Consider the following 24,461-nt stretch of genomic DNA (forward strand, 5'->3'; position numbering starts at 1 on the left):
CGAGACAGAATGAGCTACAAATACTATAGAATTATGTAGTTGGGGTGGTTTGAGGGAGTCGCGAATACAGCTTACATACCAAGTTCATTAGCCAAATCACTTTCAAAAATGGGTAATTTTATCATGAATTGCATCGTGGGCTGATAATATGCATTCCTACGATCGCCGTTACTGTATTTGTCTGGAAAAAACCAACTCATTCAGAGGTAATGTCGTACCTCAATCTGTAAAGCGGGTATGGCTTTTAACATAGATACTTGTGTGCACCTGTAGAACCAATATTGCTTGTAACAGTAACATGCAGTAGTTGCTGCGATCGGCGTTTTCTTTAACATCGCACCAATTACGTCTCTCTTTCTAGGACATGGTGGTAGGACTCGCAAGAAAAACGTAAGAGACATGCACACCCATCGTAGATTTTGGGTCAGTATTATTTCGTATCGCAGGCAGTCAGTTATTGATGGAGTATTACACTTAGTAGTAGTACGGAATGTGTGATATGTTCACATTTGAGCAACAGGCTTTATGAAGTATGTGTTTGTGGAAAGGAAATGACTATGTCCAGTCGTGCAGAGGGTATGGATTTGACTTGGAGTACTGTGATAGGAAAGGGAATGCCGTTCAGTTGAGACTGCTGACATAAGATTGAATTGTAAGTATAATGATAGAAAAAAATGTGTGACCAGTTTTCTGGAATAATTCCGTGTATGCATGGCCTGTAGTGGGAATAATTCACGTTTCCCAAAAACGGCAGCAGCCGTCTGAATGAATAGGTCTGTTGGAATGTAGGAATGTATCTGAGTTAACTTTACCATAGTCTAGACGACCGAATAGCGAACTAATACTTAATATGTGTTGGGTGGCTTTCGTGATCAAGTGGAAATTTGAGAAGATTGTGTATGGAGGTGCGTTTGCGCTGGACTGCTACTCCATTGAATTTTAAGTTTACTTCAAAGACACGGTAGGCAGTGATATATTGACGGGTTGGAGATCTGTTTCATGGACTTGTATTCAAGGTGCTGTCCTTGGTGGGGGAACAATGTAAATGAGTAAGAGTCTTCCCGTATTTGACGATATGTAATGCACTTTGCAAGGTTTAGTTGTCGGTGCAGTATGGTGATCAGTGTAAAATAGTTTATTGCCGCTGAAAGTCTCGTCTGTAGAAAGAAAGAAAAGGCTGATGGTGCTTCCCTAGGACTGGGGAGCATCGTCACATATAACTGGTGTGAGTGTAGGCTCACCATAATTTTTTTGGGAGCTGTACAGATATAAAAGATAATGGGACTGTTTGTGTAAAATGTGTATATACTGCATTGTAAAGTTACTACGGTTTATGTTATGGCATGACTAGAGAGGATGACTGTGTGTCCTATCGTGAGGGACGTATAGATTCAGTACATCGATAACCGTGAGGGTATGAGAGAGATTTTTTAGGTGGAAAATTATATGTACTGTAGATACTGAGATTCATTCCAGAAGCATTGTCGTCAAGTTGAGACATTATCTGATTGGTGTCAGACTGTAGCAGCAATCGTAATATTTAGTTGTAGTTACAGTGGTAAATATCCTCCTGGCTTCCAATATTCTTGTGAGTCTTGTATGTACACTCCTGGAAATTGAAATAAGAACACCGTGAATTCATTGTCCCAGGACGGGGAAACTTTATTGACACATTCCTGGGGTCAGATACATCACATGATCACACTGACAGAACCACAGGCACATAACACAGGCAACAGAGCATGCACAATGTCGGCACTAGTACAGTGTATATCCACCTTTCGCAGCAATGCAGGCTGCTATTCTCCCATGGAGACGATCTTAGAGATGCTGGATGTAGTCCTGTGGAACGGCTTGCCATGCCATTTCCACCTGGCGCCTCAGTTGGACCAGCGTTCGTGCTGGACGTGCAGACCGCGTGAGACGACGCTTCATCCAGTCCCAAACATGCTCAACGGGGGACAGATCCGGAGATCTTGCTGGCCAGGGTAGTTGACTTACACCTTCTAGAGCACGTTGGGTGGCACGGGATACATGCGGACGTGCATTGTCCTGTTGGAACAGCAAGTTCCCTTGCCGGTCTAGGAATGGTAGAACGATGGGTTCGATGACGGTTTGGATGTACCGTGCACTATTCAGTGTCCCCTCGACGATCACCAGTGGTGTACGGCCAGTGTAGGAGATCGCTCCCCACACCATGATGCCGGGTGTTGGCCCTGTGTGCCTCGGTCGTATGCAGTCCTGATTGTGGCGCTCACCTGCACGGCGCCAAACAGGTCGATGGGCACGTGCACCTTCCGCCGACCACTGGCGACAACATCGATGTACTGTGGAGACCTCACGCCCCACGTGTTGAGCAATTCGGCGGTACGTCCACTCGGCCTCCCGCATGCCCACTATACGCCCTCGCTCAAAGTCCGTCAACTGCACATACGGTTCACGTCCACGCTGTCGCGGCATGCTACCAGTGTTAAAGACTGCGATGGAGCTACGTATGCCACGGCAAACTGGCTGACACTGACGGCGGCGGTGCACAAATGCTGCGCAGCTAGCGCCATTCGACGGCCAACACCGCGGTTCCTGGTGTGTCCGCTGTGCCGTGCGTGTGATCATTGCTTGTACAGCCCTCTCGCAGTGTCCGGAGCAAGTATGGTGGTCTGACACACCGGTGTCAATGTGTTCTTTTTTCCATTTCCAGGAGTGTATTTGTATGTATTTATAAGACAACTTGGGTTTAACTGTCCATGCAATTTAGCGATCTGTGAAAAATAATTTTACTTTTGAAAGTCCAAGAAAGAAAAAGTTGATGGCGCTTCAATACCGGCGGCATCAGTAATTCTACAGGTAAATTCAATAAGAGCCAATCATAATGCTCGATTCAGTCACATCCTTTGTGCTGGGATATAGGAGCCTATACACAGCGGTGAGAACATTGGCGTATGTTGGGAGCAGGAAGGCTATCACGTTAGGTCCGCGAGGAAGGCTGCATTCAGCTTTATTTTCGTAAACAGGTTCTGTTAGGGTAAGAATTTTTGTCCATACTAGCTGAGACACGAAGAAAGCGAGGGTTAACTATTTCTGGGACACAATACAATTCCTGAGAAGTCGACGTGGATGTCACTTTTTACAAAGCCATGTGATGTAAGAATAACATTGAGAAGATTTTAGATGTCGAGTCGCCACGTGGACGTTTTGTGGCGAGGCGACGGGTGAACCATGCTGGGGAGGGTAAGCACGGCTGAACACGTCACGCATTGTCCGTTACAAATGCTAGGGAGAAAGCAGCCTGTGCTATTCAGTCATTAGCGGTAAAGACAAGTGCTGCCTTGAGGTGTCTCGAGTATGAGACAGACGTGAACCCTCCTTGAAGTTCTGTGACGTTGGTATAACTGTGACTGTATACTCGGAAACAGAGACAACTTATCCCTGCACCCGGCAGCGGCTCGCGGTTGTGCGTGCCCACTGGAGCGTCTGTGATCCCACTCATTCTCATTGGCATATCGACCACATGTGTGCGCGCCCCAGCTTGGAACATCTGCGCTCTGTAAATAAGTCTTCACTCCTGTCCGTTCGAGTCGTCATCAGCATCTAGGTGAACGTGTATTGCGATAGGAATTCCTCTGGTGTCAACTATGAAAGGGCTGTCGCCGCCTCATGCCTGAGGGCAGCTGTGTGCAGTTTGACAGCTGTCGGCCGCATGACTTCGGCCGTGGACCGGGGGTGGCGGGGGGTGCACAGGTTGATTGCATTATTTTGTGAGCTGGTCTGTAGGCTGCGTTATGTGTTATTTGGACAGGTTACGGGTACCGAGCGTGTCTACGCACCACTGTGCTGCATTATTTAGGATGAGTCTGTCAGTGTGTACTGTAATTATTTGGTTAATTTAGGAGTTGTTTGTATGTCTTGAGAGCATTATTTAGAAGTAGTTCACAGGTCTGTGGGCTGTGTGACGTGGCCCCAAGACCATGAGGGCTAGTGTTTTGATCAGTGTGATAAATGCACTCCATTCCTAAATAAAATGTTCCAAAATAAATAGAGTGCACTCCTTCCTTACTCTATATAGCAGCCCAGCGCAGGCTGAGTCATTTTCGCGCCATTTTCCCCCTACAGACCACCATCTTGGATTATGTCACAGGAGGGATGACAGCACCATCTGGTGGTAGTACTATGTAGTAGGTCAGTTGGAGTCTAGATCTCATGGTAGAGATAATGCCTGCAAAATAAGGACTTGTGTCCAGAGCGGTTTTCCCGCCATTTAGCCCCACCAATTTGGATTACATCACGAAACGGACGACAGCGCCCTCTGCTTGTGGCACTGTGTACTAGGTCCAGACCTTGTGGTGAACACACTGTTTGACGCCATCTTGGATAATGGTACTTGCGTCATCACCTGGCGTCACTGTAGCCCCCTCTGGTGGTGGCAATATGAACTAAGTCAGTTGGGGTCCGAGCCTTGATGTGAACACACTGGATGCCGCCCTCTTAGATTACGTCACAGATGAGAGCGCCCTCTGGTGGTGGCGATGTGTACTTCTGCAGCTGGTCTCTGGACCTCATGGTGAACACACATGCGTGAAATTGTTTGAATAAAGACTTATCTCAAAGTCCATTTCCCACGAATCCTTAGGATGAGGTGGCGGTCGGGCCACTGAGGTTAGTATATGTGTGCTTTCTTTCTCTTCATTTGCTTATATTAGCAGCAAAACCCCAAGTGATCTTTGTTTACCGCCAAAATTCAAACTTGGCGCCAGTTCATAGGAGGAACTGGCGGTCGGTTGACTTAGGTTAGTGGAGGTAGCCCAAGTGAGCTATCTTCCCGCGATTTTCTTTGCTTAGTTAAGATAACTGTGGTGTGATGCATTAACGTGCTGGAAATTGAACTTTCCGCCATTTTTCTGGAGGAGAGGGGCGTGGCACTTTCCCGCTAAAATGGAAACTTCCCCCCAAAATCCGCAGTCTTGGATGACGTCATGGTAGCCATCTTGGATGACATCATGCGCTGTTGCCAAGTCTACACGTTGCCATCTTGGATAACGTCTTCACTGTCATCTTGGATACTTCTGGTAACAATGCAGAGTGTCTTCATGGCCCCCTTGCCCCAATACTGTCGATATCTCGAAAATAAATAAAATTCTTGTTCATTTTCTCTATTTTGAGTAAGGTACTACACTTGCAATTTCTATGGAGCTTTAAGCTAAATATTCCCACTTCTAAAACTGATTGAACGACTTATTAAAATACACACAGCTTACACGTTTATCGTAAAATGCATTGCCTGCCTCTGCGAAATTTCGAGCAGCCGTAACTTACCTATACTTCATCTCTCAAGTTCATTATGTTTATCTGTTTAGCTGAGGATATACCTTTCACTTCTCGGGAAGTCTCCGGAGTGATTGCTGTATTATGTTGATTGGGGAAGCCCTTGTTATGCTGAAAGGTACAGAAACGTGTTGTTTGCAGAGCAACTTTGCGGCTGTGCAATCATAAATATACGTCACAGGATCGGAATTTCGTACAAAAATGCTAGTAAGAGGTTCTTACCAAAGATAGAGTGTATTGTTTGGGTCCAAAATTCAGACGTACCCAGTTACTGTGAGCTCAACACAGGCACTGAGGAAAAAACAATATATAGGAAATTAACAATTACTTTTTCCTCTGGCTGTGAAGCGTGGGAGGGTCATTGAGGTAACTGACACTAATCTAGCAATAGAGAGTACCCTGTCCAGTCCGGACAATGACTGTTAGATGTGTGTAACGTTAGTTACTGTTAAAAAATAGCATCAGATAGTGTCCTGCTCAGTCAATTTTTTGGTAACCATTGTTGGATGTGAGTGTTCCTCCATCCAGAGTATCTACAAAATGTGTACTTCTTCTTCTAATAAAAGAGAAGTCTAACATCATAAGTACACATGGTTGCCTGGGATTGCACTATCCTCCTGTGATGACACTTTGTCTCCAATGCCACACAATGTGTACATCTCCCTTCGTTTCACCTTGGAGATGAGCTGTGGCCCTGACAGAGAATTACACAAGCTGGTTACAGCCAATACATCAAGTGTGAGCAATGCTCTTCCAGAAGCTGCAGTGCTGTTTGCCGATGTGAAGAGAAAAATCATTCCACGCAAAACTACATAATTTATTTTGACGTGGCTCAGCAGACGCACACACACACACACACACACACACACACACACACACATATATATATATATATATATATATATCCACACACACACACACACACACACACACACACACACACACACACACACACACACACACACACACACACACACACACACACACACACACATATATATATATATATATATATATATATATATATATATATATATATAATGCACTTTACAGATCCTGTGGTTAGAGGAACACTCACAACCACTAACCGTTATCAAAAAAAGTTGAATGACCAGTTCACTCTCTGGCACTAGTTTTTAATAGCAACTAACATTACACTTATCTAACAGTCATTGTCTGGACTGGATAGGGTTCTCTCTATTGCTAGATGTATGTCAATTACTCTGCCATGCTTCACAGCTAGAGGAAAAAAAAGTATTGTTAGTTAGCTATGTATTGCATGTTTCTCAATACCGACAAGATGGCTGTCTTGTACCGAGGAGTGATGTGAGCTCACTGTAAGTGGTACCCACTTACTGTGTGCGTTTGTGTTTTGGCTCCAAACAATACACCACGTCTTTGGTAAGCAGCTCTTACTGACATTTTTTTGTACGCAATTCATATTCTTTGACTTATATTTCGGATACATTGCACAGACGAAGATATTGCTTTGTAAACAACACGCTTCTGTACCTTTCAACCCATCACAGACTTTTCCAATCCAAGTAACAAAGAGACAATTCTTGAGGCTTCGAGAGAAGTGAAAGGCAAATCCTTGGCTAAATAAATAAACATAATGAACTTGAGAGTTGAAGTATAGCTAAGTTATTTTTGCTTGAACTTTCTGTAGAGGCAGGCAATGCATGTTACAACAAACATGTAAGCTGTGAGTAGTTTAATAAGTTATACAATCACTTTTAAAAGTGGAAATATTTAGTTTAAAGCTCCACAGAGCTTTCAAGTGAGGTACCTCACATATAACGCAATGAATGATAGATAATTTTATTTATGAAACTTCCTGGCGGATTAAAACTGTGTGCCCGACCGAGACTCGAACTCGGGACCTTTGCCTTTCGCGGGCAAGTGCTCTACCATCGAGCTTCCGAAGCACGACTCACGCCCGGTACTCACAGCTTCACTTCTCCCAGTACCTCGTCTCCTACCTTCCAAACTTTACAGAAGCTCTCCTGCAAACCTTGCAGAACTAGCACTCCTGAAAGAAAGGATATTGCGGAGACATGGCTTAGCCACAGCCTGGGGGATGTTTCCAGATGGTAGAGCAATTGCCCGCGAAAGGCAAAGGTCCCGAGTTCGAGTCTCGGTCGGTGCACACAGTTTTAATCTGCCAGGAAGTTTCATATCAGCGCACGCTCCGCTGCAGAGTGAAAATCTCATTCTGGAAATTTTATTTATATTTGATATATCGACTATGTCATCGTCTTGGATATGATACATGTCTCTCTGTTAGCGTCTTTGGTCATCTCATGCATGTACTTAAGCAAAACATATTGTACCATAGTTTAAGAGACATATTATAATAACCTTCTTCCTTCCTAAAACTGAACACCTCCCTCCTTCCTAAAACCAGACACTCCCTTCCTTCCCTTCCTCTTAAAATCGAACATCTCCATTCCTTCCTTCCTAATATGGCTTTTGTCTGTCTGTTGGCTATGTTGCGTTTGTCGTGCAGTTTTTAGTAGGTGGTGGAGTTATTTAATAATTGGTTATAGGAAATACAGTCTAAAACCTTCTAGAGAGCTGCAGGAGCACTTGTACTTCATAAACTACATGTACACGGATATTGTACTGCAAAAATTGACTTTATTAGCACAGCTGATACAAAAGCTCATATGATTCATCAGGAAATGCAAACTGAAACCAATTCAAAGAAGGTAGTTGTGCAAAGATGCGCTGGACATGATGCTCTGCCTCTTATCGATTGTGTCACTCCCACACAGGCCCCATGTCTAAAGTGTGTAGCACCAGGGTTACCAGTGTACTTAAATCTGCCCTTATGACGTACACATGTGCAGACTGCTTGGTGAGGTGGCCTGATGAATAACTCTGATCATGTCTGCGGTCCTGTGGTGTGAAGATCAGGCATGGCACAGCTGACCAGAGACGCTAGGGTCTGTTGCAGGAGCATGCGTGAGCATTGCAGAAGTGTTGTATGAAATAAGAAGCACCCACTGAAAGGATGGGGTTGTCAGGTTCGGTAGATGCTGCTATGGAATACCTCAGACCAGATATTTCAAGTAACTTCCATAATATGAATTTGACCCTCACTACCCCAACAGAAATAATATCCATCATAAAATCTTTAAAATCAAAAACATCTAGTGGATATGATGAAATATCAACAAAGTTAATTAAAGAATGTGACTCTGAGCTAAGTAACATATTAAGCTATCTGTGTAACCAGTCGTTTATCAGTGGAATATTTCCTGAATGGTTGAAATATGCTGAAGTTAAGCCACTGTTTAAGAAGGGAGATAAAGAAATAGCATCAAATTTCCGTCCAATTTCACTGTTGCCAGCATTCTCAAAAATTTTCGAAAAAGTAATGTACAGTCGGCTTTATAACCATCTTATCTCAAATAACATACTGTCAAAGTCACAGTTTGGGTTTCTAAAAGGTTCTGATATTGAGAAGGCTATCTACACTTACAGTGAAAATGTGCTTAATTCATTAGACAAAAAATTGCAGGCAACTGGTATATTTTGTGATCTTCAAAGGCATTTGACTGTGTAAATCACAATATCCTTTTAAGTAAATTAGAATATTATAGTGTAACAGAAAATTCTGCAAAATGGTTCAAATCTTATATCTCTGGCAGGAAACAAAGGGTGTTATTAGGAAAGAGACATGTATCAAGCTATCAGACATCATCCAACTGGGAACTAATTACATGTGGTGTCCCACAAGGTTCCATTTTGGGGCCCTTACTTTTTCTTGTGTATATCAATGACCTTTCATCAGTATCATTACCAGATGCCAAGTTCGTTTTGTTTGCTGATGACACAAACATTGCAATAAATAGCGAATCAAGTGTAGTCTTAGAAAGATCAGCTAATAAAATATTTGTGGACATTAATCACGGGTTCCTAGCCAATTCTTTGCACTAAACTTTGAAAAAACACACTACATGCAGTTCAGAACTTGTAAGGGGTGTCCCACGAGTATATGTTTAACATATGATGACAAGAAGATAGAAGAAGTGGATGGTGTTAAATTCTTGGGATTACAGCTAGATAATAAATTCAACTGGAAGGAGCACACCACAGAACTGCTGAAGCTTCTTAACAAATCTCTGTTTGCAATGCGAATTTTGTCAGACATAGGGGATATAAAAATGAAAAAGCTGTCATACTATGCTTACTTTCATTCGATAATGTCATATGGGATTATTTTTTGGGGTAATTCATCAAGCCAAGCTAAAGTTTTCTGGGCACAAAAACGTGCAGTAAGAGTTATATGTGGTGTGAACTCAAGAACATCCTGCAGAAGCCTGTTTAGGGAACTAGGGATACTAACTACTGCTTCCCAATATATTTTTTCCTTAATGAAATTTGTCATTAAAATATATCACTTTTTCAAACCAACAGCTCAATTCATGGAATCAATACTAGAAATAAGAATAATCTTCACAAGGATTTAAAGTCACTTAGTCTTGTACAAAAAGGTGTGCATTATTCAGTAACACACATTTTCAATAACTTGCCAGCAGCCATAAAAAGCTTAACAACGAATAAAATTCAGTTTAAGAGAAGCCTAAAGGATTTATTGGTAGCCAACTCCTTCTACTCCATTGATGAATTTCTGAGTAAAACCAACTGATTTGTATATATATATATATATATATATATATATATATATATATATATATATATATATAACTTCTGCACAATTTCAGTGTGGTAATGTGTTCATTGTAAATATGTGTGTGTGTGTGGGGGGGGGGGGATTTATTGGTGGCCAACTCTTTCTACTCCATTGATGAATTTCTCAGTAAAACCAACTGATTTATATATATATATATATATATATATATATATATATATATATATATATATATATATATATATACATATAAGTGCAATATAACTTCTGGATAATTTCAGTGTGGTAATGTGTTCATTGTAAATATATATATGTGTGTGTGTGTGTAAGTACAATCTAACTTCTTGTAAATAAGTATTATAGTAGTTGTATTACATGTTTATTACCTTATAAATTAATAAAAAATTTATTTTATATTCAGTAGATTAGTATTTGTAAAATGACTCTTTCATATAGTGTACATTAAAAAATGACGATCATTCCACTTGGGACCTGTAGAATGATATATTACCTGATTTGTTTTAGTTGTAAATATTTGTCATGTATTGTTGTTTTTCTGACATGTTCCACATCCTGGAGGAACTCCTCACTACGGATCAATTGGAATGAAAGTAAATCTAATCTAATCTAAGCACGTTGGATCTGCTCGATGGAAAACTCGGTTGGTTGGTTGGTGAGCCCATGAAATTACAGTTGATATCAGCGTGAGGTGTGGAGTCCGTGGTAATGTGCAATGGCACTGTAGAACCTCGAGTTCATCCTTGATGTCGTGGACTGCACCCTCAATTGTGTGCAGCAGGTTATGCATGGACGACATGCCAACATGCAACGAACTGCGTTATAGATTAATAATGTGTCCACTATCACTCCACTTAACCCCATGGGGCACCATTTATATAGGAGCATTGGTACTACATAAAGAACACGTACATACGTGTACACTTTGACAGCGAAAATTGACTTTATCAGCACAACCGATACAAAAGCACATGTGAATCATCAGCGAATGCCAACTGAAACCAAACTCTGCAGTGGCCTGACAGTCGGTCTCGCCCAAACATGCTGTTCATTTGGTTTCCTAAAACCGGACAAGAGAGCGATATAGAAATTGGACACGGCACAGTAGTAAGCGTCATATCCGAGCTACAGGCTGAGTAGTCTGGTGTGCTATCATCTACGCTATGACAACACCTGAAACTAATTGTATCTGGCGGGCTGCTTGAATCTTTGTGCACGTTCTTCTGACTGGCTAACTTCAACGCTAATTAACTCGGAAACGAAGCAACGTATCGAATTTTTTTCGTTACAATTATTTCTCAGCATAACCTATCTTGCAAGATCCTTGCAAGCTTTTCAGCCTGTTTCCGACCACCTTGTATATATTTCGTTTGCTGATTAGAGTTGACATAGCTTTACAGATTGATGTGGTGTTCCTAATTGTTCTAAATTGCCTAACAGGATGTTTATCTGTACATTATCACAGGCCTTGAAAATATCTGAGAATAAGGCAACTGTGTACGTATTTACATTCGCAGAAACAAATTGATGGTGAAGAGAACATTTTAAAGGTGTTGTGCTCCTGACTGTTGTAACTTGCATAACAGGATGTTTATGCGTCGTACATTATCATAGGCCTTCAAAATATCTGAGAACAGGACAGCTGTATATTTGTGTTCACAGAAGCAAATTAATACTGTAGAGATTAGTATAGAAACATTCTCCATACAATTTATACCTCAGCAAAATCCAAATTGAGACAAAGTTAGTAGGAATTGGGATTCTAGCTACCACTCCTAGGGTCTTTTTATTAATTTTCCCGTGTTTTCCTGGTGCATGTTAATAATGCGAGCTGTCTGTAGGATGTACTCAAAGACAGATATTTCTCAGATTTTAGGATAGAAATTATAAACTATGGCTTCTAGTCTTGCACCAGTTCTTGTCGCATCCATAATACGTCAAATATTTGAAGCAGCAGTTCTCAAGTGTTCCAAGATGTCATTAGTGTAATAGGGTACTAGACTTGATTAAATCCTCGTTTGAATTCAAATGTTCAAATGTGTGTGAAATCTTATAGGACTTAACTGCTAAGGTCATAAGTCCCTACGCTTACACACTACTTAACCTAAATTATCCTAAGGACAAGCACACACACCCATGTCCGAGGGATGACTCGGACCTACGCCGGGATCAGCCGCACAGTCCATGACTGCAGCGCCTAAGACCGCTCGGCTAATCCAGCGCCTCCCTGGTTTGAATTCCGGCAGCGTTTGATGATTGGTGTCAAATCGTCATTTTGCAAAGTGGATTGTTCACACTTTTTTTACGTCAAGAATGGCATGTCGCTGTTGCTTGCTGGTTAGGTCGCTGAATACTTCTATACATTTGTACGATTGTATGCGCCTAGATGTGGGGGCAATATTTCTGAATCAATGGATTGTACAATGTGCGTTAAGTAAGTGTTGAAACACATGTCTTTTTCAGCCAATTTCGGTTGAAAAAAATTCGAGATTTGTTTTGGGACATCGCGGAATATTCCCATTTCAGCCACTATAGGTTCATGAAGTTCCAATAAGCAGCAGCTCTATACATAGCCTTAAAAACCGCATCTTTAATTGAAGTGTGTTCCAAGCAAGAAACTGTTACTGAATTTCTTTGGCACTGAAAATATTCATAGGCACTTGCAAGATGTCTACAGAGACCTGTCAGTGAACAAAAGCACTGTAAGTCGTTTGGTGAGGCGTCTGTCATCACGCGAACTTGTCCAATCTCCTATTTGTCAGATGGCCTCACATAGTTGTGACTTCTCAATGTTGAAACACGTGGACACTCCCATTCGAGGTGATCAACGGATCACAACCAAACATATCGCTGTTGAACTGGACATCTCTGTTGGTAGTGGTGATACACTGAATGCCAGTTAGGGTACTCAAAGGTGTGTGCTCACTAGGTTCCAAACTGCCTGACAGAAGACCATAAAGAGCTTCTATCTGTTGGCCCAATGAAGGATGCATTCCACGGTAAGCTGTACATGGATGATGGGGAGATTGTTGATGCAGCAGTACGTTGCACCACGGGCTGTGTTTACATGGAATTGACTGGGTTCTTTGGTCCAGCTGAACCAACTGAGACCATTTACAGTCGTTCATGGATCCAAACAGCAATAAAGTTTTTATGGATGACATTGCACCGTATCACTGGCCACACTTGTCTGCGATTGGTTTGAAGAATATTCTGGTCAAATCGAGCGAATGATTTGGTCACCCAGATGGCCCGACATGAATGTCGTGGTACATTTACAGAACATAATCTAGAGGTCATGTCGTGCACAAAATCTTGCACCGGCAACACTTTCGCAATTATGGACGGCTGTAGAGGCAGCATGACTATTTCTGCAGGAGACTTCCACGGACCTGTTGAGTCCACGCCACGTCTAGTTGTTGCGATATGTCAGGTATTAGGAGGTATCCCCGACTTTTGCCACCGCAGTATACAAAGCACCAAGCCATGTCGCCAGCTGTCTCAACCAGACGTGTCGGCATGGGCTGTGGCCAGTTACCTGCGGCTGTGGCTGCGATTAAGCAGAAAGCCACCACAACGGGTGGATGGATGCTTCGTGGCAGAAGAGCGCCGAGGTGCCCACGATGGCGCACCACTTTCCACACAGGATGGTTGTGGATTCACAGTAACGTGTACAGCGTCGATGTGAAGGTACTGTGTGAGCATGTTTCTTCTTTAAGGCAGACTTTTACGATCAACAGAAATCAGTAAATTAACCCATGCCTGCTCTGTAAATTTTGGTATTAGACATAACTCTTCCCTCAAATGACCCCTTTCTAACATTCATGATTCTATTACTATTTGCCTGTAATGACTCTCTATGTATACATGTGTCCAAAAGAACAGATATCACATATGCAAGTAAGACGATGACGACTAATTATCCCTTAAGTGCAGTCGCACACGAACTCTTGCGGGAAACGTCGAGATGCCTCGAGTCATGAGGCTAATGAAAAGGGGTATTACATCAGTATCGTGTGGTATATGTTGAGAATTTGGGTCTCACGGGAGACTTGCTAGAGTAATTCGTGCGGCTGTGGTGACCACTGTGTCCAGATGGCGTAGTAGTCAGCTCATCTGCCTAGTAGACGGAAGAACTAGGTTCGAATCGCGGTCCAGCACAAATTTTCAGCTTGCCACTTTGATACGAATCAATGCCCACTGGCAGCTAACGTGTAATTACTTTGTTTCTTGACTCTGTATTGCGTTCCTCCAAGAGTCAAGCCCAATTGACCCCTGACATGGTAATATTTGAACATATCCGTCTAAAAATTCAGAAATTTCTGTTCCATTTCTGGTTTTCTTGTATATTTATTGTTTGTTGTTTTCTGCTTTTTTTCAAATAATCGAATTTTTTGTGTGAACAGGACATCTTGTATCGACAGTTTTTGTGTATAAATTGGCAGAATTTCTTTCTCAGTTTTGTATGTTAGATGTATATCTCCGTTCGAACAGGCCTCGGAAGGCCCAATGGTACCGACCGACCGCCGTGTCGTCGTTAGCACACAGGCGTCAATAGATGCAGATATGGAGGGGCATGTGCTCAGCACACCACTCCCCTGATAGTTGTCAGTCTTCGTGACCGGAGCCGCTACTTCTCAGTCAAGTAGCTCCTCAGTTGGCCTCACAAGGGCTGACTGCAGCCAGGTTGCCAACAGCTCTCAGGAGACCTAGACCATCACTCATCCAAGCCCGACAGCGCTTAGCTCTGGTGATCTGACAGCAACCAGTATTACCATTGTGGCAAGACCGTTGGCATGTTAAATGTATAGGTAAACATTATTTGTCAGGCTGTACAATATTTATCATTTCGTTAACCAACATGTTATGTTTTCTCAGTAATTTTATTATTCTTACATGTTTTTTTTAATAACATCGTTAATATAATCAGCTTTCACTTGTGCTTGATAAAGGATGAAAATGCTGGGAAGTCCCATGTTATTATTTTGAATAAAACACATTCTGAGCATCTTCTTTCAGGGAGGGCAATGAAAGGTCGCTGCTATGGGAAGACGACTTTGTAACAGAGTAAATTTAGATTTTTATGTGGTTGTTTTAATATTGGTATCTATTTTAACACAAGTCGCAGTATACATTTTTCATACACGCACTGAGGTGTAGCTTTCCATGCATCGTAAACAGTCATTTATTTGTCGTGCTTACTCTGGCTTCCGTGTTGGTCAAAGATGCCACGTTAACTGTGTTCAGTAAGATAAGCGTAGAGCTGAGTAACAAAAATGGTTCAAATGGCTCTGAGCACTATGGGACTCAACATCTTAGGTCATAAGTCCCCTAGAACTTAGAACTACTTAAACCTAACTAACCTAAGGACATCACACACACCCATGCCCGAGGCAGGATTCGAACCTGCGACCGTAGCAGTCCCGCGGTTCCGGACTGCAACGCCAGAACCGCTAGACCACCGCGGCCGGCAGCTGAGTAACATATGTGACCACTGGTGAAATGGGATATCTTACGTTCAGGTAAAGGACGTAGCGGGAACGAGTGGACAAAGATCTGATGACACAGTCTCATGTTAGTCTCATTAAAGCGTACAGTGTAAAATCATTTTCATGCAACAAACTACATCAAATAAAAATTGTTATACACTATGTAACATGCAATATTTATCTAGAAAGTGGTGCAAAAGAATCGACCGATGTTATTTCTACAAGGTTGAAAGACATCTCTTGTGGGATATATTCAATTTAAAAAAAAAAAAAAAGAAAAGAAAAAGAGATTGAAGGAAGAAAGCGCTGCCTTCCTCTTGTGCGATTTATTCTGTCTTGGCTGTTGTAAGATGCATAGGTTAACTGCCGATCCTTATGTTACGTAAATTATCATGAATATAAGTTTCATTTTAATTACATAGTGTCTACTAATTTTGTAGTAGTATTTTGAATGTCATAAATATATATATATATATATAATGTGTTATTTTCCAGAGGCATGTGTCAGGATACTGTACACACATTGTTTGAAGGCAAAACGATTGATTGCTCGTCACATCGTGTCAGTTAAATACTGAATGAACCACAAGTCGAACCTGAAGATTTTTCTTCATGAAGTGCGATTAAACTTTTTTTACTGCTTTTACGTGAAAATAATAACAGTCTTTTTGTGTTTAATGAGCTTTCAACCACTGGAGAAGTGCAATAACCGGCATGGCCTGACACATCGTGAGAGACGGCACGAAAATAACAGGAATAACAGGAACTAAAAAGAACTCATATACTTATTGCCAGATGTCTATTACACATCTAATTACATCGCGCCAACGCAACGCATTTGTAGCGTGTCTTTTCCGAGGCTATCCAGTATTCATGCATTGCATAATTTTAACAAGATTTAAATCTACTTCTACATCTACATCCATACTCCGCAAGCCACCTGACGGTGTGTGGCGGAGGGTACCTTGAGGACCTCTATCGGTTCTCCCTTCTATTCCAGTCTCGTATTGTTCGTGGAAAGAAATATTGTCGGTATGCTTCTGTGCGGGCTCTAATCTCTCTGATTTTATCCTCATGGTCTCTTCGCGAAATATACGTAGGAGGGAGCAATATACTGCTTGACTCCTTGGTGAAGGTATGTTCTCGAAACTTCAACAAAAGCCCGTACCGAGCTACTGACCGTCTCTCCTGCAGAGTCTTCCACTGGAGTTTATCTATCATCTCCGTAACGCTTTCGCGATTACTAAATGATCCTGTAACGAAGCGCGCTGCTCTCCATTGGATCTTCTCTATCTCTTCTATCAACCCTATCTGGTACGGATCCCACACTGCTGAGCAGTATTCAAGCAGTGGGCGAACAAGCGTACTGTAACCTACTTCCTTTGTTTTCGGATTGCATTTTCTTAGGATTCTTCCAATGAGTCTCAGTCTGGCATCTCTTTCTTTTTTTATCTGCCAGAAAGAAAAACAAAGTTGATGGTAGGGTTCGAGTGTGGTGCAGGCCCCACGAAGCTATGCGCCTAAGTTGTCAAGAAGATGGTTTCATGATGGTGTTGGCTGTGTTTACACGGAATTGGCTGTGTTGGTTGGTTCAAATGGCTCTGAGCACTATGGGACTCAACTGCTGAGGTCATTAGTCCCCTAGAACTTAGAACTAGTTAAACCTAACTAACCTAAGGACATCACACACATCCATGCCCGAGGCAGGATTCGAACCTGCGACCGTAGTGGTCTCGCGGTTCCAGACTGCAGCGCCAGAACCGCGCGGCCACTTCGGCCGGCGATTGGCTGTGTCCTCTGGATGTTATCTACTAGGAGACCATTTGCACCCATTCATAGACGTCATATTCCCAAACAACGATGAAATTTTTATGGATGAAAATGAGCCACGACACTGGGAAAAGTTGTTCAAAATTGGTTTGAAGAAGATTCTGGACAATTCGAGTGAATGGTTTGGCACCCAGACGGCCCGACAAGAATCCCATGGAACATTAGTGGGATGTATACGAGAGGTCAGTTCGTGCACAAAATCCTGCGCAGGCAACACTTTCGCGACTGTCGACGATCATAGGGGCAACATGGCTCAGTACGAGGTGCATTCAAGTTCTAAGGCCTCCGAATTTTTTCCTCCGGACTGGAAAGAGATAGAAACATGCGCATTGTTTTAAAATGAGGCCGCGTTCATTGTCAATACGTCCCAGAGATGGCAGCACCGTACGGCAGATAGAATTTTACTGCCAGCGGCGAGAATGAGAACTGTTTTAAATACTTAAAATGGCGACGTTTTCCTTACTTGAACAGCGTGCAATCATTCGTTTTCTGAATTTGCGTGGTGTGAAACCAATTGAAATTCATCGACCGTTGAAGGAGACATGTGGTGATGGAGTTATGGATGTGTCGAAAGTGCGTTCGTGGGTGCGACAGTTTAATGAAGGCAGAACATCGTGTGACAACAAACCGAAACAACCTCGGGCTCACACAAGCTGGTCTGACGACATGATCGAGAAAGTGGAGAGAATTGTTTAGGGGGATCGCCGAATGACTGTTGAACAGACCGCCTCCAGAGCTGGCATTTCTGTGGGTTCAGTGCGCACAATCCTGTATGACGACCTGAAAATGCGAAAAGTGTCATCCAGGTGGGTGCTACGAATGCTGACGGACGACCACATGGCTGCCCGTGTGGCATGTTGCCAAGCAATGTTGACGCGCAATGACAGCATGAATGGGACTTTCTTCTCGTCGGTTGTGACAATGGATGAGACGTGGATGCCATTTTTCAATCCAGAAACAAAGCGCCAGTCAGCTCAATGGAAGCACACAGATTCACCGCAACCAAAAACATTTTGGGTAACCGCCAGTGCTGAAAAAATGATGGTGTCCATGTTCTGGGACAACGAGGGCGTAATCCTTACCCATTGCGTTCCAAAGGGCACTACAGTAACAGTTGCATCCTACGAAAATGTTTTGAAGAACAAATTCCTTCCTGCACTGCAACAAAAACGTCTGGGAAGAGCTGCGCGTGTGCTGTTTCACCAAGACAACGCACCCGCACATCGAGCTAACGTTACGCAACAGTTTCTTCGTGATAACAACTTTGAAGTGATTCCTCATGCTCCCTACTCACCTGACCTGGCTCCTAGTGACTTTTGGCTTTTTCCAACAAAGAAAGACACTCTCCGTGGCCGCACATTCACCAGCCGTGCTGATATTGCCTCAGCGATTTTCCAGTGGTCAAAACAGACTCCTAAAGAAGCCTTCGGCACTGCCATGGAATCATGGCGTCAGCGTTGTGAAAAATGTGTACGTCTGCAGGGCGATTACGTCGAGAAGTAACGCCAGTTTAATCGATTTCGGGTGAGTAGTTAGTTAGAAAAAAAATCCGTGGCCTTAGAACTTGAATGCACCTCGTATTTCTGCAGGGGAGTTCCAACGACTTGTTGAGTCCGTGCCACGCCGAACTGAAGCTGGGAAAAAGGATGTTTGACTCGATATTACGAGATATCCCATAACTTTTGTCATCTCTGTGTATAGTTGAAAGAGGGACTAACTCAGCTGCAAATTGGATAGATTTAGAATCTGATAGGGATTCTATTGGGCCGTGGGGATTTGTTCAATTCTAACGATTTTAGCTGTTTCTCAACGCCATTGGCACTAATTTCACTCATGATTTTAGTAGTATGAGAATTAAATTGGAGGAGTATTCCTGTTTTTTTTTTTTTTCCTCGTAAAGAAACATTTGCAAATAGTGTTAAGAATTTCTGCTGCTGTTTTGCTACCCAAAATTTCTGTCCGTGTCTCGTCCGTGAGTACCCGGCCACGGACTTTCGTGCCACTATCAGCCTTTACATACGACCATAATTTCTTTCGGTTTTGTGAGAGATTTTGTGGAATCGAGGTTTCGATGGAGGGGGTGTGAAGGGTGTCGAAAGCAGTGCGGCAGCACGAGGTTGGTGGGTTGGTAGGAGGTGGCAGGCCTGCGCGCGAGGATTTCGGGGCCGGGTCACGGCGTGGCGCTGCCGGCGCGCGCGCGCACGGCCACAGCCCGCCCGAGTCCGCACGGCGCGTCGCGCACGACTCGGCACGGCCGTGGCGTCGCATCGCGCCGCATCGCACGCTGACGCTGACGCTGCACGCGGCCGGCGCTGCATCGATTCCAGCAGCCGTGGCCCGGGCGTGCCGCACTGCCGCCCGCAGTGTACCCTCGCCGCCCCTCCTCTTACTGCCACCGACGGCGAAGCGTCTGCCCGCTACAAGGAACTCACTACCGGCCCAGCGCTCACGGCCCAGAGTGTCGGCGCGGGTTCGAGTCCCGCCCGAGTCACGGGAAATGTCGCGGGCGGGGGCGTCGTTGCATCGTAGCATACTCTGAGTGTTCTACACATTAAATTAATATTCACATGTCTGAGAGAACAGACATTACTGACGATCGACAGTCCTACGAAATTAGTTCAAAATAAATTCGCCACGTGCAAAAATCTTGGCATAGGTTGTATTAGATATAGATATACTACTTATTAGTGCCATAAGAAAATTTGTGCCGGTCCGGTATTCGAATCTGTATTTCCACTTCGTGCGAGCAGCCACCTTGATAACTTCGGCTATCTGTGCACACCTCCCAGATCGACCCAACCTTCCATATATCACACTGTCTACATCCTTGTATCATAGTCCCGTTCATCCACGACTTGGTGCTTGCAACTTTGCTCTGAATTCCTGCACCAGTGAGAATGAGACTCTGAGGAATCGTGACCATTGACATTTTCGTCAGTGATAGGCAGTGCTCGTATATCTATACCTAATAAAGTCGATGCGAGGATATTTACACTCAGCGAACTTATTTCGGCCTAAATTGATATATACAGTGTAGTCAGAAACAGTCTGAATAGCTTGTTGCAGAGTGTTGCAGGATAGGTTGTGCTCAGAAGAGTTGATTAGCACTAACTTATCCAACCAGGCCGTTTTCGAGCAGATTGAAGCTGCCTGTCAGATATAATTAATGCCACTTCTCACAGCGTAGATGACAGCGTACGAGACTTCTCAGCCTTTACCTCGCGTTCGATACTTACTACCATCCCAAGTCCGATTTTTGTATGGCTTTCTTCGGTCTCAGGAAACCAAACGAAGAATACGTTTGGCAACATCGCCTCTGGCGTGCCGCTTGAATTTTCTCGGGCAACGGCCTGACTGGCTAACTTCAATGCTAATTAACTCGGAAATGGAACAATCTACCGAATTTTTTCTTAACAAAGCGCCTGACGATTCTCAGGAGTGACGCTCTGTATGTATTGAGTGTCCCCAGAGGAATGGTCAATATTCTGGGATACGACGGAAACGATCACTTGAAGCAAAAAGGGCTGGTGAATATGGATTCTAAATGCATACCTTAAGAGCTATCAGCACTTTTTTCATCTTCAGTTCTGTGAAACAACTCTCTTCTCCTGCAAGCTCTTTGGTTTTATGTATTTTGGGAGGAGGTAAAGTGGACCAAAACAACATTAAAGTGTAATGTATGCCGTTCCACCTAAAACTCCAGAAAGGATATCAAACAACGAAATTTTAGTTGCTATGAGCATATAGGGCAACGGAATTGCTGCAGTGGTTACACCGGTTCCCGTCAGATCACCGAAGTTAAGAGCTGTCGGGCGTGGCCGGGACTTGGATGGGTGACCATCCGGGCCGCCATGTGCTGTTGCCATTTTTCGGGGTGCACTCAGCCTCGTGATGCAAATTGAGGAGCTACTCGACCGACTAGTAGCGGCTCCCGTCAAAGAAAACCATCGTAACGACCGGGAGAGCGGTGTGCTGACCACACGCCTCTCCTATCCGCATCCTTAACTGGGGATGACACGGCGCTCGGATGGTCTCTATGGGCCACTTGTGGCCTGAAGACGGAGTGGCTGGCTTTATGTGCATATACAATAGTAAAACGCAATCGTGATTAAATTTCTAGGTGATTTAAGGATGTAAAGGGAGCGAATCTGAATACATAGTACTGGCACCTGTGGCTTCTGACGCAGCTGGCCATCAAGTAGAACAGATTTTGCATGACTGATGCCACTGTGTCTTTCCTTGCTTCCTCAGCTCTGCGCTAGAGTTCATCCATCGTAGTGGCCAGTGAGTGATGGTGTGACAGTCTCACTGCAACCCATGATCAGATGTTTTCTGGGGGGAAGGGATCTGGAGAGGGCCAATAGCCATGCCACAATGGTAACGCCGGTCCCCGTCAGATCACCGAAGTTAAGCACTTTTGGGCTGGGCTGGCACTTGGATGGGTGACCATCCAGTTTGCTGAGCGCTGTTGACATGTGGGGTGCACTCGGCGCTTGCGAGGCAAATTGAGGAGCTACTGGATTGAGAAGCAGCTGGGAGAGCTGTGTGCTGACCTCATGCCCCTCCATATCTGCAGCCAGTGACGCCTGTGGACTGAGGCTGATACGACGGCCACTCGGTACCACTGGGCGTTCATGGCCTGTTGGGGCATTCAGTGTGGTTTCATTTAAGGGATCTGGAAATCGTGCCGGCCATGGAGTGAGGTGGTCCAGTGGTGAGCACACTGGACTCGCATTCGGGAGCACGATATTAGGTTTTCCATGATTTCCACAAATCGCTTATGACAAATACCATGATGATTGCTTTGGAAAGGGAATGGCTGACTTCCTTCCTCATCCTTCCTACATTCCAGTTTGTGCTCCGCCTCTAATGACCTCCTTGTCGATGGACGTTGATCTCTACATGTTGGCCATGGTAAGAGCTGAATACGCTCTGCACAGGGATCGGTCAAATCAACACTGTCACATGCGGACTTGCATTGTCTTGTTGAAAGATAACGTCATGCAGACTTCGAAGAGGGTATAGCCACCAGCTGTAAGATGTCACGTATGTAATGGCCGCTGTTAAGTTTACCAAATATGCGAACCACAGGTGATCATGTTGTGTATCCAATGGCGACTTGTAGCATCAGGTCAGGTGCTGGACCCAAATGACGACGACATGTGAAGTCTGGCAGTGACCTTCCATACACACTTACGTCCATCGTCAGGGCGATGGACTGGTCATGGCAGATGTGATGCCTCTGGCTTGTCCGGTGTTATCGCTGGGTGCACAACTGCCGGCATGCCTCCCTTTGCTGTCACGGGACTTCACAACAGCGGGAGCCGCGCTGACGGTCTGCGGTGCTCGTGACGCCCTCACACTGTCTGTTTCGATATTTGTCTTGCTACAAACAATCCCATTTCCTGACTCAAGGCACGTCTCGTGGTTGTTCGATGCTGCAACGACGACGTGTCTTCTCGGGCTGGTGTTTTGGCAGATATTCGCAGTTTCGTTTTCGTAATGTGCAGAACAAATCTGTCCAAAGAAATACGAATCATCACATCTACCATGCTATTGTCAGTGTCATGGGAAGCATCGGTTTGTTTCCCATTACATACAAAATGATTTATAAGCGTAATTTTAAGTGCCCATTCGACAGAGCAGCCCCAAATTAGTCTAGCACTACTTTATTTTTATCAGTATGTATTAACGGGGACACGAAGAATAACCAGTGCTTCAGGAACAAAGTCGCCCCTGCCTGTGCTTACTACTACAGCCATGGAGCAGGACTACACAGTCGCTGCTGTAGTACTTGCTGTTTTCATGCTTACCCGATACATACAGCGTGTTTAGAAACTGGGTCTGAAAAACTTGTAAGGATGTACCAACGTAGGTTGTGCTGAGAAATAATTGTTAAGAAAGAAATCGGTATGTTGCTCCATTTCCGAGTTAATTAGCATTGAAGTTCGTCAACCAGGCCGTTGCCCACGAAAATTTAAGCGGCCCGCCAGAGGCGGTGTTGCCAAAGTGTTGGTTTCCTGAAACCGAACAAGAGAGCGGTACAAAAATCGGACATGGGACGAAGGTAAGGATCGAACCTGAGCCAAAGACTGAGAAGTCATCTACGCTATGAGAACTGGCGTTAGCCACGCGGGGTAACCGCGCGGTCTCAGGCGTCCTCTCACGCTCCGCGCTGCTCCCCCTGTCGGAGGCTCGAGTCCTCAAACGGGCATGGGTGTGTGTGTGTGTGTGTGTGTGTGTGTGTGTGTGTGTGTGTGTGTGTGTGTGTGTATGTGTGTGTGTATTGTCCACAGAGTAAGTTAGTTTTAGATTAAGTAGTGTGTAAACTTAGGGACCGATGATCATAAGATCTTGTTGTTGTCGTGGTCTTGAGTCCTGAGACTGCTTTGATGCAGCTCTCCATGCTACTCTATCCTGTGCAAGCTTCTTCATCTCCCAGTACCTACTGCAGCCTACATCCTTCTGAATCTGCTTTGTATATTCATCTCTTGGTCTCCCTCTACGATTTTTACCCTCCACACTGCCCTCCAGTGCTAAATTGGTGATCCCTTGATGCCTCAGAAAACGTCCTACCAACCGATCCCTTCTTATAGTCAAGTTGTGCCACAAACTCCTCTTCTCCCCAATTCTATTCAATACCTCCTCATTAGTTATGTGATCTACCCATCTAATCTTTAGCATTCTTCTGAAGCACCGCATCTCGAAAGCTTCTATTCTCTTCTTGTCCAAACTATTTATCGTCCATGTTTCACTTCCATACATGGCTACACTCCATACAAATACTTTCAGAAACGACTTCCTGACACTTAAATCTATACTCGATGTTAACAAATTTTTCTTCTTCAGAAACGATTTCCTTGCCATTGCCAGTCTACATTTTATATCCTCTCTACTTCGACCATCATCAGTTCTTTTGCTCCCCAAATAGCAAAACTCCTTTACTACTTTAAGTGTCTCATTTCCTAATCCAATTCCCTCAGCATCACCCGACTTAATACGACTAGATTCCACTATCCTCGTTTCGCTTTTGTTGATGTTCAGCTTATGCCCTCCTTTCAAGACACTGTCCATTCCGTTCAACTGCTCTTAAGATCTTACCACATTTTTTTTGTGGACTGGCGTTAATTGTATTTTGCGGCCTG

The 24,461-nt window shown here is 43.9% G+C and overlaps 1 pseudogene; it reads left to right on the top strand.

Moving 5' to 3' along the window:
• Positions 1–21,063: 21,063 nt before the first annotated feature.
• On the top strand, positions 21,064–21,181 carry LOC126261290 (5S ribosomal RNA; annotated as a pseudogene).
• The last annotated feature ends 3,280 nt before the right edge of the window (positions 21,182–24,461 follow it).

Source organism: Schistocerca nitens, chromosome 5 (assembly GCF_023898315.1).
Source record: "Schistocerca nitens isolate TAMUIC-IGC-003100 chromosome 5, iqSchNite1.1, whole genome shotgun sequence".
Taxonomy (NCBI): Eukaryota; Metazoa; Arthropoda; class Insecta; order Orthoptera; family Acrididae; genus Schistocerca; species Schistocerca nitens.